Source organism: Miniopterus natalensis, chromosome 7 (assembly GCF_054644295.1).
Source record: "Miniopterus natalensis isolate mMinNat1 chromosome 7, mMinNat1.hap1, whole genome shotgun sequence".
Taxonomy (NCBI): Eukaryota; Metazoa; Chordata; class Mammalia; order Chiroptera; family Miniopteridae; genus Miniopterus; species Miniopterus natalensis.
This window is the reverse complement of record NC_142087.1, coordinates 57,420,756-57,434,148: the sequence shown is the minus strand read 5'-3', so window position 1 is coordinate 57,434,148 and position 13,393 is coordinate 57,420,756. Positions and strand designations below refer to the sequence as shown.

The 13,393-nt window shown below is 40.3% G+C and overlaps 1 long non-coding RNA gene across 1 annotated transcript in view; it reads right to left on the bottom strand.

Moving 5' to 3' along the window:
• Window positions 1–11,943, bottom strand: part of LOC148092771 (uncharacterized) — a 278,629-nt gene extending 266,686 nt beyond the window's left edge. Inside the window, exon 1 of the long non-coding RNA XR_015714775.1 lies at window positions 11,860–11,943. This is a non-coding gene — a long non-coding RNA (uncharacterized LOC148092771). The remainder of the gene's footprint in view (window positions 1–11,859) is intronic.
• Window positions 11,944–13,393: the final 1,450 nt, after the last annotated feature.

Genomic DNA, 13,393 nt, shown 5'->3' with positions numbered 1-13,393 from the left:
ATACTCCTTCAGCTAAAAACAACAGAGTATGTAGTCTTCTCAGCTGGGACTAAAATCCACCCCCATCTCCAGCTTGGTCAGTGATAATGGCAATGTTGCCAATGAGGGGCTGGCCAAGATAACATTCGGTTTGCTACCAGAAAGTGGGCACAATTTCAGAACAGGGAAAAAACAAATTTATAGCAGGCAGTGCTATCAGTAGGAAATACATGGGAAACTGACCGCTCTGCTAGCCTAAGGTTGTGGCCCTAGTTGAAACAAGAGGTGAACCAGTCATAAATTTAGTGGAGAAATCTTGGAAGAGAGCCATAGGAGAGATGAGATAAATTTCTCATGCACCCCTGGCTAACGGGGAACCTATGCTCATGTGTGAGACATACTCAAGAGAGTTGAAAATAAAAGCCCAAGAAGGCTTGAGTACTCGCTGAATATCAAATGTGTTCCCCAATCCCCACAAAGATCAGCATAGGGAGGAAGATTTATGAGCTTAAGGTATTTGAACACAACATATACCCTAATCATTGGCTGACCATTAAGCTATGTGGACACTTAGGCAACTCCTAGGAAGCCAGGCTAAACAATGAAAATAAAATCTGAGCAGAGACAAGCAACTACACACTAGAGGGAGATAAATTCCACAGTTTAATTCCAGGTAAGGTACAGAAAACAACAATGACAAAAAAGAGAAAAAGTAAAACCAGAATATAGAGTTAGTATATTAGCTAAAATGCCCAGTTTTCAACAAAATATTACAGGATATGCAAAACAAACAGGAAAGAGTGACCTATACTTTGGGGGGTGAGGGGGGGAGAGGAATTCAATGAAACAGACATAGATGTAGGATTTGGCAGCCAAGACTCAACAAAAGGGGATCTAGCTAGATAAAGTATATAAAGATCCAAATGGAAATACTCAAGTTGAAAAATGTAGGAACAAAAATGAAAAATTCACCAGATGGACTCAAAAGCAGATTTGTAATGACAGGAAGACTAGAAAGACTGTAGATTATAGAAAAATTAGCAGACCCAGATACTTATCAGAAAATCATAAATCATCAATATACACATAATGGAAGACCCAGAAGGAGAGGAAGAGAGACAGTAGAAGAACTTATCTGAGGTGAATTTCTAGTTTCAGCTGACATGAAAAGATTAAAGTCATTACTTTCATTCTCACAACATGAAAAATTTGAAGTGAAAAACAAGACTTTGCTTAGACTCAATTGTTTTCATAGGGCAAACCATCACCCTCAATCTAAAGAGAATATTATTGCCCGGCTGGGTGTGGCCAGCAGTTGATCATCGACCGAGGATCCAGGAGATTGCAGTTCGATTCCCGGTCAGGGCACACGCGCTCGTTGCGGGCTCCATCCCCAGTCAGGGGTGTGCAGAAGGCAGCCAATCAATGACTCTCATCATTGATGTTTCAACTCTCTCTCTCCCCCCTTCCTCTCTCTGAAATCAATAACGATATATTTTTAAAAAACAAAACAAAAACCAGCACAACTTTTTTAAAAAGAGAATGTTATCTAGTTGAATCTAAGAGGTTTCAGCCAATATCTGCTTATCTGGAACAAAAGCCAAGGAAGCAACAAACTGGTAGGGACACTTAAGTGGTAATTTTGATGAATTGCTGAAGCTTTCAAACTAGCTTGAGAGTGAGAAACTCCTGGGGGTTGCAGCAACTTTAAGAGGACCTCCACACTTTGTTTTTTACACCATCAGGAACCCAACCACACTTTTACTGTGAAGAGCTAACAAAGATCTCTTTGTGACTCTGGAAGAGAAAGGGTAAAAGTAACCATTGTGAAATATGTCCAGAGCATTTTCCATGACAAAGGTCTCCCTCCTCCAGAGAGAAAGATTTCATTCTACTTCTTCCCTCTCTGAGAAGGTTATTTTCCCAACTCCAGCCCCAGCGAGCCTTCCCAACTCACCTACGGGTGAAAAATCCCAACAAGCCCTTTTGCAGACATTGACATGACTCTAAAGTATATTTTCCTGAAAAGATCTAGAATCACCAACAGTGAAGAAGGTGGTCAAAGTTAGGGGACTGACAGTACCCAATTTCGAGGATTACTAGGGAGCTACAATAATCAAGACAGCATGGCATTGGCAAAAGAATAGACACATAACAGAATAGAGAGCCCAGAAATAGACACACAAATGTAGTCAGTTCGTCTTTGACAAAAGAACAAAGGCAATTCAACAAATGGTGCTGGAACAAGTGGAAATCCACATGCAAAAGAGAAAATTTAGACACAGATTTTATATCTTTCACAGAAGTTTTAAACCATAAACCTAAATGTAAAACCTAAAACTATCAAACATCTAGAAGAAAAACTACCAATCTTTCCAGAAAAAAAAAAATCTAGATGACCTTGGTTTGGCAATGAGTTTTCAGATACTGATCCATAGAATCATAGATTGGACTTGATTATAGTTTCTTCTCTGTGAAAGACACTGTTTAATAAATGAAATGACAAACCACAGACTAGGAGAAAATATTTGCAAAACACGTTTTGAAAAATGACTTGCATCCAAAATGAGGTACAAAGAATCCTTATAACTCAGCAATACGAAAACAAAGCACCCAATTAAAAAATGAGTGAAGATTCAGACACCTTACCAATGATACACAGATGGCAAATAAGCATATGTAAAAGATGATAAACATTTGTCACTAAGGAATTGCAAATTCAAACAATGAGATACCACTGCACACCTTATTGGCTAAAATCCAAAAATCTGACAAAACCAGTTGCTGGCAAGGATGCAGAGCAACAGGAACTCTCATTCATCTGCTGGTGGAAACGCAAAAATGGTACAGCCACTTTGGACGACAGTTTGGCAGTTTCTAAGTCAAACATAGACTTAGCATACGATCCAGCACTCTCATTCATAGATATTCACTCAATTTGGGGTAAACACAGCCACACAAAAGCCTGTATGTGAGTGGTTATAGTAGCTTTATTCGTAATTGCTAAAATCCAGAAGCAACCAAGTGCCCTATAATAGAGAAATATATAATCAAACTGGGGCATCCATACAATGAAATATTCCATGATAAAAATAAATGAGCTATCAAGCCATAAAAAGACATCAATTGTAAATGCATATGAAAGAGTTTGAGAAGAATCTAAAAATACTATATACTCTAAAATTCCAGTTATAGGACATTCTAGAAAAGGCAAAACTATAAAGAGTAAAAAGCTCAGTGACTGCCAGAGGTTCAGGGAGATGAGCAGGTAGGTTGAGCAGATGCAGCCCCTGATTTTTTTAGATTGATGCTATTATTCTGTATGATACATTACAATGATTTGTCAAAACCATTTGAACTTCACAGAATCAAGAGTACACCTTAATATATGCAAATTTTTAAAAATCATTTAGGATGTTAGGGGAATCCCAGTATAAAATATGTGATGTGAAAAAACGTCCTAACTGTATTACCAATGTGTGATACAACCTCCCTGAGTGGTTCTGGGAAAAGTGTGCTGACCTAGGCAATTCTGAAAATGAGTCGAGTCTATAAGCACTGTACCCTATCTGATAAGTTATTTCCCATGGTGGTATGAGTTAATTCTGATACTGGTATACATGCATATTAGATTTGAACAATTAAGCAAAGTGAGTGGTGGATGGTAGGAGCCAGGTTTCTCACTATTGCAGTTTCAGTTGTTAGGCAAAATGGTTTCTGGTGCTTGATGTGACTGAAGCCATCTTAAGAAGTTACTCTCAGCAATGGCCAGTTCACCCCTGGAATGTTCTTATACAGATAAGTAGGCACCTTAAGTTGTTTACTGCTTTGGAGTACACAGCTCTTAACAAGCACATGTCACTTGGTTCCCGGAGACTACCCATATCAAGGTCCCATTCCCTTTCAGTTTGGAGATTCACTGCCTCTGTCCACAAATTCCCCTAATAAACTGTTCAGTTCTGGAGTTGTCAGCCTTTCTCTTTGGTCTCTCAACGCCGACCTCTTTCAGAGTTTGGTTCCAGCACACGTCAGGACATTTTCTCGACAACAACTTACAGAAAAACATGTGCAAGAGGCTAAAATGATCCATAGGGTCATGGACTGGAATTGGAGATATTAGCATGAACCCGTTCAGCTTACTGCAGACACAGGTGGTTACATATGGAAGTACTTCCAGATATGCGCATACCCACGGGTAGTATACACACATGTATTTCCTTGCTCTTTGAGCTGAGAGTGCCTAGAAGCAATGATACCCCAGTTACACAGAGAATACCTAGTACTCAGATCTTGGTTTCTAATATTCTCCAAAGAAAGGAACCAGGCCTTTTAGGAGAACCAGCTGATTCAACAGATAATAGGAGATACTGTTACAGAACTAGAATCCCATGAGTTATAGAAGAAACCACAAGGAGAATTCAAAAATGTCTGAATAATTAATGGGAATAAGAGGAGCCTGGAACAGAAGCCAGCTGGTAGCATTTAACTATCATAAGCAAGGTAGTCAAAATTACCGTAATAGGTGGCAAGGTTGGAATGGCAGCCAGGGTAGAGGTCACCTAGGAACACGGTGCAAATCCATCAAGGCTATTGCTTAGCAAATCAAAGTAAAGAGATCGAAAATGAATATGCAGAAGGCAGAAGTCGTCTACCTAACAAGAATTCATGATCCTTGGCCAATATCCTTCGAATACCCTTCCCATGCAGATTGGTCATCCCCGTTTTGCCCAGGGGCCAAATACCCTCTTACTGGCACACACCTGTCCAGGCTCCTCATGACCAGAGTGGTCCACCTTTCTATACACCAGAAAAATATAACCACAATTTTAGATCCCACATTCTGAAGGGATCTATCCTCAGCTACTTGTACTTTTAGGGTCCATTCATTACTATTCAAACTTCTTAGACTGCAAGTCCCTTACATTAGCTAGCACAATACCACACACACACCAGTTATTTGCTACTTATTAGCCTAATAAAGAAATAAATGAATATACTAATACATAAAAATATTTATGTCCCTTCAAAATAGGAGTGAATTATTCACTACAGATCAACGATGTCAAATCACTGCCCTACAGAGTAAAGGGTATGAATTCATTAAATTGAGGTTCTACTTGGATGGAGGCCACTTTCCAAATGCATGTGTCCAAACTCCCATTATGAGTGCTTGGCTATGGTGCCATGTTATGTTTTCTACAGAAAGCAACTGTTAAGAGTGCCAGAAACGAGCTGCCGCGAAGCCTGGTGGCACCTCCGCTTTATCCAGTCTCCAGATTGTAAAGTGATTGCTTTCGGTCTCTACCATTTCCCATTCTCATTGCACTCTTTGTCACCAGGATGGATTTATGCGGTGCCATATTCTGCACACATTACAATGTTTGTCAAGATAATGAATAGTCTGAGAACTTGAATTTCCAGTGCAGCCAATGAATTATGAAAGCGTGTCTTAAGCCATTTCCTCATGTTGCTCACTTACCCAACAGGCTCGACTCTCCCTTTTCTCGAAAGCCTAACTGTTGCCAGGAAGAGGTCTGAGGCCGGCAAAGCGATCAGACCCTGCAGAGGTCCGTGTGGTGCAGCTGCTTCTGTAATTCGCACCACATATTCGACAGTGAAACTCTAGGTTCTCATTCTTTTGACAAATGGGAATAGAAAAATAGCATGAAATTAATCGGCAACACTTTTAAAAGTGACAAATGGTTATTAATTTCTTTGGTATTTATTACAACAACATTAATCATGAAAAACTCTTTGAATGTGAAAGTAGCTGTTATGTGCAGTTCCACAGGCATTTGGTGGTAATTTAGCATTCATTAATGTCCATTTACAATGAAGTGTGACTATATTAATCCACTTTTCTGTGACAAAGCCATAATAGGTAGAAGACAAAGTCTGCCACCCCTACACACTTTCCATTTCAATTGTGAAGCCAACTTATGTCTTTAGTTAAGACTAAAACTGCAAGTGGCCTTCTGATTACTAAGGGCTCCCCCTCCCCAAGTTCAACGTTCAAAGAATTTAAAAAATTAGGGTGACCCTGGATGCCAAGGAACACAATACATTTTTTAAAATTTATGTCACTGAATTTTTGCTTTAGCTGCAGGTTACTCCAGCCAACTCAATGACATTATAGAATTCAATCTTCTTAGAGGTAGGTAGTATTCCATACTTCAAACCCTAACCTTAATCCTGGCATGCTATCCTACTGCACGTGGTTAAAGTAGAAGTGTGATATCAATTCTGGTTACAAAATTTATAAAGTAAAAAAAAAAAAAGTACAAACCCAAAGCAAAGACAATGGTCTGGTAATTGAATAAACCAAATCCCTTCAGATTTCATAGCCATTGTTTATTTTTCCCTTGAATCTAACTTCATTTAAAACAAACCTCTACTGGAGTAATAATTAACTTCCTAGTAGTACCAGTAACATCACCTTATTGTTCCTATGAGTTGATGATAGTCTCTGGTAGGCACTGTTGTAAGAAATTCACATGTATTAATCAATTAATCTTCCCAAGAATCCTAGGGAAACAGCATTATTACTATTTTATATAAATGAGAGGAACTCAGGGCAGACATCTAGTAACTGGCTGGGCTAAGATTTGGAATTTGTCAGTCTGGCTCCAGGGTCTACCTTTGAGAAATTACACTTTGCTGCCTCTTATCTGGCCCAGTGGGCTGCTTGCAAGAACACTGAATAAGATAGTGAACTTAACCTAGAAACCTTTAAACAGGAAGCCCAAGTTTCTAAGAACTCAAGGAAAACGAGAAATGTCTAAATTTGAGCTTTCCAAAAAAAAAAAAAAAAATGTATTCTGCAAGAGGTACCAAGAGATACAGATGTCATCAGCCCTGGGGCAGTGAGATGACGGTGTCTAAGATAGCCAAAGACAATAGACCAGTTGCAACCCCAGTCTGCCTCTCCCAGGCTCCTTAAAGCAGGTTGGAGAGGAGGGTCTGAGGTATTACGAACCCTGGGCCACTGGCAAGAGGAGTGCCGTCACGTGCTAGTGTGTGCCCTGGGGAGCTGGTGTGGGCCGGGAGGTGCCCTACTGCCTGGCACTATGCTTCAGAAGCCAGCTGCAGGGCACAGCACTGCTGCTGAGATGGAGGAAAGAACCAGCACAGCGGCTAGAGGACGCCATATTCTGGGTAAGCCCAGGACGTGGCCACATGGGGGTGATGTGGGGACCCAGGTTCAAGTGCCTGGCGTGCAAAGTCCCGGGCAGTGCCCTGAATCCCTGCCTTCGTATGTGTTGAAACTTCTGCCAATTTGCAGCTGATGTGCCCTTTGATTAGCATCCAAGCCATCTGCAGGGTGACAGCTCTCACAATTCCCGCACGTACTGCAAATCAGAACTTCGTTACTTCTAAATACTTGATATGAAAAAATTCAATTAGATTTGAATCTTTCACATCATAAATGTCCATATTCATCCACGAAAGAAAAGGAAGAGCTATTAAAGCCTTGAATATAATTTCAACTGTTGTAAATAAATCGTAGAATAATTGCAAAAAATATTGTACATTTTGTGAAACTGGAATAAAATTTCTCTGTGGATAAAGACAATCAACAATTTGAAGGTATAATTAAGAACTCATAATCAGAAAGCGAATGTAGTCACTTCAAGCATTAACCCTTGCATTAAAAAATTATATCCATGAAAGAAAGCTCAGATTTCTCAATAGAAACAAAAAGAATTTATCTGGAATTTTATAAGTATTTACTGTATTTTTTTAATATTTTTCTATCCTATATAATACACAGGAAAGGTGATGTCTGCTTTCACCACTTTAGAAAATTCCCTCAAATTCCTTTCATCACTCCCCGAATACCACACACATACTCTCATGGCAAGGTTGGGAAGCACTGCTCCAGAAGTTACCCAATATGGGGACACACGGCAGAGAAAGCTCAAACAAAGCAAAAGTGACCCCAGGAAGAAAAGAGCTTTAAGTTCCCCTGACTTCCTAAGATGGTTTTAAATGTTTACCACTGAGTCCATGAAGACATTAAAGTGATAAATGCTCACCCGATTAAAAAGTAAACCCAGCTGAGATTAGGCAATTAGGGTTTGAATTTGACAGGCCTGGGATTTCTACCTGGAGCCTGACAAAACCATCTCTTTGAAGGTACTTGCTGTGCAGTGTGAGCACCTGGCACCTGTGCTGGGGAGAGGGGTGTTTGCATTATGATGCCAACATCCCTGCCCTCCTAGAGCTCTGTTCTGCTGTGCAACTCCAGCACCGCCCCAGCACCACCACCTCCGTTACCCCTTTAGTAACAAAACACATGAATGTGTGTTCTGGGACTGAGCCCTGGGGGCCTAGTTACAGGCGAACTTGGGCTTCCTCAACCCATTCGGTGCCTCTGCCTCACAGTTCCACCTCCCCCAGGTGGGCAGATGTGACTGCTGATGGAGTCTTCTGGATTGAGAGCTCCTTCAAGGTGGTTTCCTGGCCCCACAATACTTAGCAAAAAGTTCAGATGGCATATAGACTCCTTCCACCTGTATTTGCTGAGTCTCATTGGGCAAAGTACTTAACCACACTGAAACTGTTTCCTCATCTGCAACATGGGGAAAGACTTACCTACCTCCTATAATCTTTGTAAAGATGAGGTAAGGTTCTTTAGGTCTAAGGCTGCAAGGCCCTCAATACATTTTAACCAACGATAGCTATCATTAATGGCTGTTGAAGCACGTTGAAGGTATTATTTAAAGCGCTAATTTCAAAAGTTCTATTCCTACCTGCCACGATATCGTCACAAGATAATGCGTTTGAATACGAGTGAGAATTTTCTCATGAAAGCAGCAGGCTTTGAAACCTTTTGTCTTAGGCCTGAAACTCTCAGGTGAGTTTACCAGCTTATTTCTGATCCCTTCCACTCCCAGCCCTGTGATGAAGGGGCCAGGAGAAGCTCCCTGCAATACTGACTCCCCTTTCCCTGAAGCAGGTTGGACGGGGCACACCTGAGGCCTATGACCTACCCTCCAGGCTACAGTCTCCTCCTTCACTGATCTTAGCAGCCAGGACCAGGCCACTTTTCTTACATTTCTGTTTCTGCTTTTTTTCTGAGCTTAAGAATACCCAATGTTCTGTACCTCATTCCCCTCTCGTGTTCTTTGAGATGGTGAGACCCAGGAATAAGAAAATTGAAGAGCTCAGCGCTGCCACATAACTGGTTTCTCCTCCCTCTTGCCCTTGTTTTTCTCAGCCAGCATGGAAATGCATGAGGCCTGCATTACAAAATTAAATGAAAAGGTGGGGTATAAAAGTTTACAAAGTGTTTAAATGTAACAAGTATGTTTTTCTTGTGCCCAGCATAGTCCCTACATTTTATTTACACTCCATAAATACTCGATGTATAAATTAGTTAATGAATGCACTGATAAAATACTAGTAGGGAATATAACAAAATGATTGTCTTTGAGTGGTAGGAATATGAATGGTCTATTGTTTTTTTCCTGACTTTTCTCTATTTTCAGATTTTCTATACTGATCATGCATGGCTTATGTAATTGCAAAAGAACTTGGAAAAAGTAATAAATACCAATCATTCTTAGCACATATGGAAGTTCCCTTACAAAATTTAATTATTTCTTGAAGCCAAACGCAGAAGAGTACATATTGAATTACTGCATTATAAATTTCAAAAATAGGCAAAACTAATCCATGAGACTAGAGAATAGTAGTTATCTTTATGGAGATGGGGTCTGGACAGTAATGGAGAAGGGGCCCAGGAGGGACTTCTGGGACCTGAACATCACTAATTTTTTTCATCTGGTATGAGTTACACAGGTTTGTTCACTTTTTGTGGGAATAGAGATGTAAACTTATGTGCACCCCTCTGCACGTCTATTCAATTTCAGTAGAAAGTTTACTTCTAAAACTTAAATGCTTTTCAAGTAGAACATTTCAAAAGAAAAAGGAGTCATCCTAAAGTTTTGCTCTGTTAATTCTAACATTCTTTTCATAGAAAATAAATGCATGTATGGAAATTAAGATAGTAAGTATCCCAGCACAGAAGTTGAGTAATATTTGAAATGGAAAACTATTAAATCGGCAGAATAGTAATCATTACCCTATTAAAATTCAGATTTTCAATCTTTAATAACAGTCATGCAATTATCTAATATACAAATAGACTTGGAATAGTTAATATTTGCTTTTCTAATTATGTAATTTATCAGACTTCTGATCTCTCTCAACCAAAATGCTTTTAATGCCCACCTGTTAGATTTAGGAAAGTCTTTAAAAAACACATTCCCACACCCTCATTAATAGAAATGCTCGTGCCTTGACCTTAGTCTATCACGTTACATTTTATGCTGGTTCCACGTGCCTTATTTCCTTTGAGTCCTGTGCATGTACAACCACGTTTTTCAACAAATGCCCCACCACCACCACCCTGGAAACTGTGCCTGATTAAAAGGAAGCTGGGCCTGGGAGCTCCTTCCAAGCAGAGCAGGCTGTGTACAAACCCAATTTCCCAACAGGTAAGCAGGGGCTAACAGTTGACATTTAAGGTCCAAGTGGTTCGGGCTGAGGCAGTGTGCTCATCTGCAGTGTGAAGGCTGCTCTGTCTCCCCGTGAGAAGGGAGGACAGCCGAGGGTGAGGCCTCCCTCATAGCGCAGGCTCCACGGGAAGCCCAGGAATGCTGGCTGCAGCGCTTCCCTCTGCCTGAAGAATGGGAAACCCAGCACGCCAGGAGCACTGTTGGGGTTCACCTGAGCCCTCTGCACAATAGACCCCCAAAACAAACATGTATAGCAGATATGGAGCATTATCCCTTCTTAGAGATACTCAGTCTTACAGCTAATTACAGTGTCATCAAGAGTCCACACCTAAGCTTCATTCATCATTGGAATTCAGAAATGTTTGGTAGGTAGTTTATTAAAAAGAATTTTTAAAGTAGGTAAATCGGCAAAGAATGGGGGGGAAGTTTATGAAGAAGTGCCAGAGACATGAGAAAATATTTCACTTTATCAGTAATGAGGAATGAAAATAAAAATGAGAAAATAGCATTTTACATAAAGATTTAACAAAATAATTACAAAGTAAATAATTTAACTCTTAGAACCCAATGTTAGGCCTTGTCTACATTACTGCAAGCCTGGGACATAAGGACAACCTCTTCGGAATGCAATATGGATATATGTAGCCTGACCCATATCAATATGTCTTAATAGTTTCTAAAAATTTATATTAAGAAAAAAATAGTTTTCAAAAGTAGTCACTGCAGATTATCTAAACTATATTTTTAGAAGTTGAATAAGTTATTTAATTCGAGAAGATATGTAATTTTTAAAAGTAACGGCAATGAGCTCTATGCAACTGTAAGAAAAAATATTACATTATTAACTAAAAAAATTCAGATTCAGAAATGTATAATCCCTACTATAACTATGTAAATGATACATACCAACTAAAACTGAAAAAAAAAAAGCTAAAATGAAATCAGCTATTCTGATAGAATTGGGATAATTTACATCTTTAAAATCCATTTAATATTATTTATGCTCATGCTATAAATACATTTTACAAGACAAGCTCTTGGGCATTACTGAAAATTCTATAAACAACAAAATACATCTTATTTTATCACACGACAGAGATAATGAAATCAAAAGGTGTTTTGTTTAAAAACTTAGAAACGATAGTTTGATGGCGAAATCGCTTAACCTTTCTGGGCCTTCATTTCCTCATTTGCAAAATGGATGTGATAATACCCATCACCCTCGCTCACAGATTTTACAGTGCTCAAATGAGCGGATACACGTAAAAGTGCTGATTAATTATATTGTCTTAGTCCATTGAGCTGCTATAACAAAATATCAACTGGGTAACTTATAAACAAAATAAATTATTCTCACCGCCTGGAATCTGGGGAGCCCAAGAATAAGGTGCCGGCAGATTCATCTTCTGTGAGGGCCCGTCTATAGGCAAAAGCCTCCTCACTGGAGCTGCTTGGGGCGAAAAGGCAGCAGGGAAGGTTCTCGGGCTGCTTTTATAGGGACGCCAACCCCATTCAAGGCAACAGCTGGCACCTAGATTTCTCAGAATGCAAGTGAAAAGCCCTGGTCGACTGTAAGCCCAGCCTCAACCAGTTATGGGGCCCTGATTGTTTACAACTTCTAGAATTTTAACCTGTAATTGTAAAAGGCTGATATTTTGAGCGCAGGTGATGATATCTCCACCATACTCAGGACTCATGCAGAGATGCTGCGGTCACATGTGAAAGCCATTTTTGAGAAGGCAGATCCCCTAAAACAATAAAGCCAGAAGAGCAGACATGATTGTAAGGGGTTTGTAAACCGTGCCATAAAAGCAACAGTTAAAGAAATAGGGGACTGTTTGGCAACCAAAAGGAAAGATGTGATTACAGGGTTTGCATCTTGAAGAGGACTTTCATTGCTCCTTCGGGCATAAAGAACCATGAGATGATTAGTGGGATTCCAAATCACAGCAACTTCTTCCTAAGAAGCAAGGCTATCCTCTCCGTCAGGGAGCTTCCACTAAAAGGCACTGCTATAGCTTATGGCCTGTGGCATTTTATTATGGAAGCCGAGCAACTAAAACCCCCACCTACAAGAGCACCAGCTTTTCATTAGTGTTGGGGGGATGAGCTGAGCAAGCATCCCCATAGCACTGCTGGAAAGTGAAGTGTCCTTCCAACACTTCGAGTTCCCTCGTGAAGCTGGAACAAGAGCTGGGATTATGGTTCCTGTCTAGGATTTGAAATTCACTTCTCCAAACAGGGCCCAACCTCCTCATCAGCACCATGTCGTCACCAACAGACCTTTTGCCTTGTGTCTGCCACACAACATACCACATACGTCTTTACCCTGGCTCCTTCCCCACTCTGCTGGTGCTAACCCCACTGAACATACAATTACTAAACAAAAACAGGCATATAGTTATGCGTTTGTTTTCCCTTCAAATACATCAAGTCTTGGTCAGTAAGCTAGTCTTTAAATCCTGTCACAACAGAAAAATGCCTGCCATCATGTGTAGACTATAACTGAGGGTTAGCTTTAAGTAGCACTTTCACGTAGTATTGAGCATGAAATGCTGTCTCTATATTGTGGCTGGTGGATTCGGGGCTGCTCTCCAGATTCACACACAGCCTAATTCCGTACTGAGCTATCAGTAAATATAATACAAGCAACACTCGTCAAGGCTGAAAGTAGAGGTGGCCTGTCCAAGAGCCCTTCCCCAGTTAAATAAGGGGGGTTTGTTGATGTCCACTTTGGCCTTCCTCTTAAAGAACTTGTGGAAAGAGGAAAGTTGGCTCTGGGAGATAACCCTACTTGCTGAAGTTTTCTCTGTCTTCAGAAGTGCCCTGTTTAACAGCATATTACCTGACCCTTATTCCATCATAACTAACTCACACCAGGTTTCAGGGAG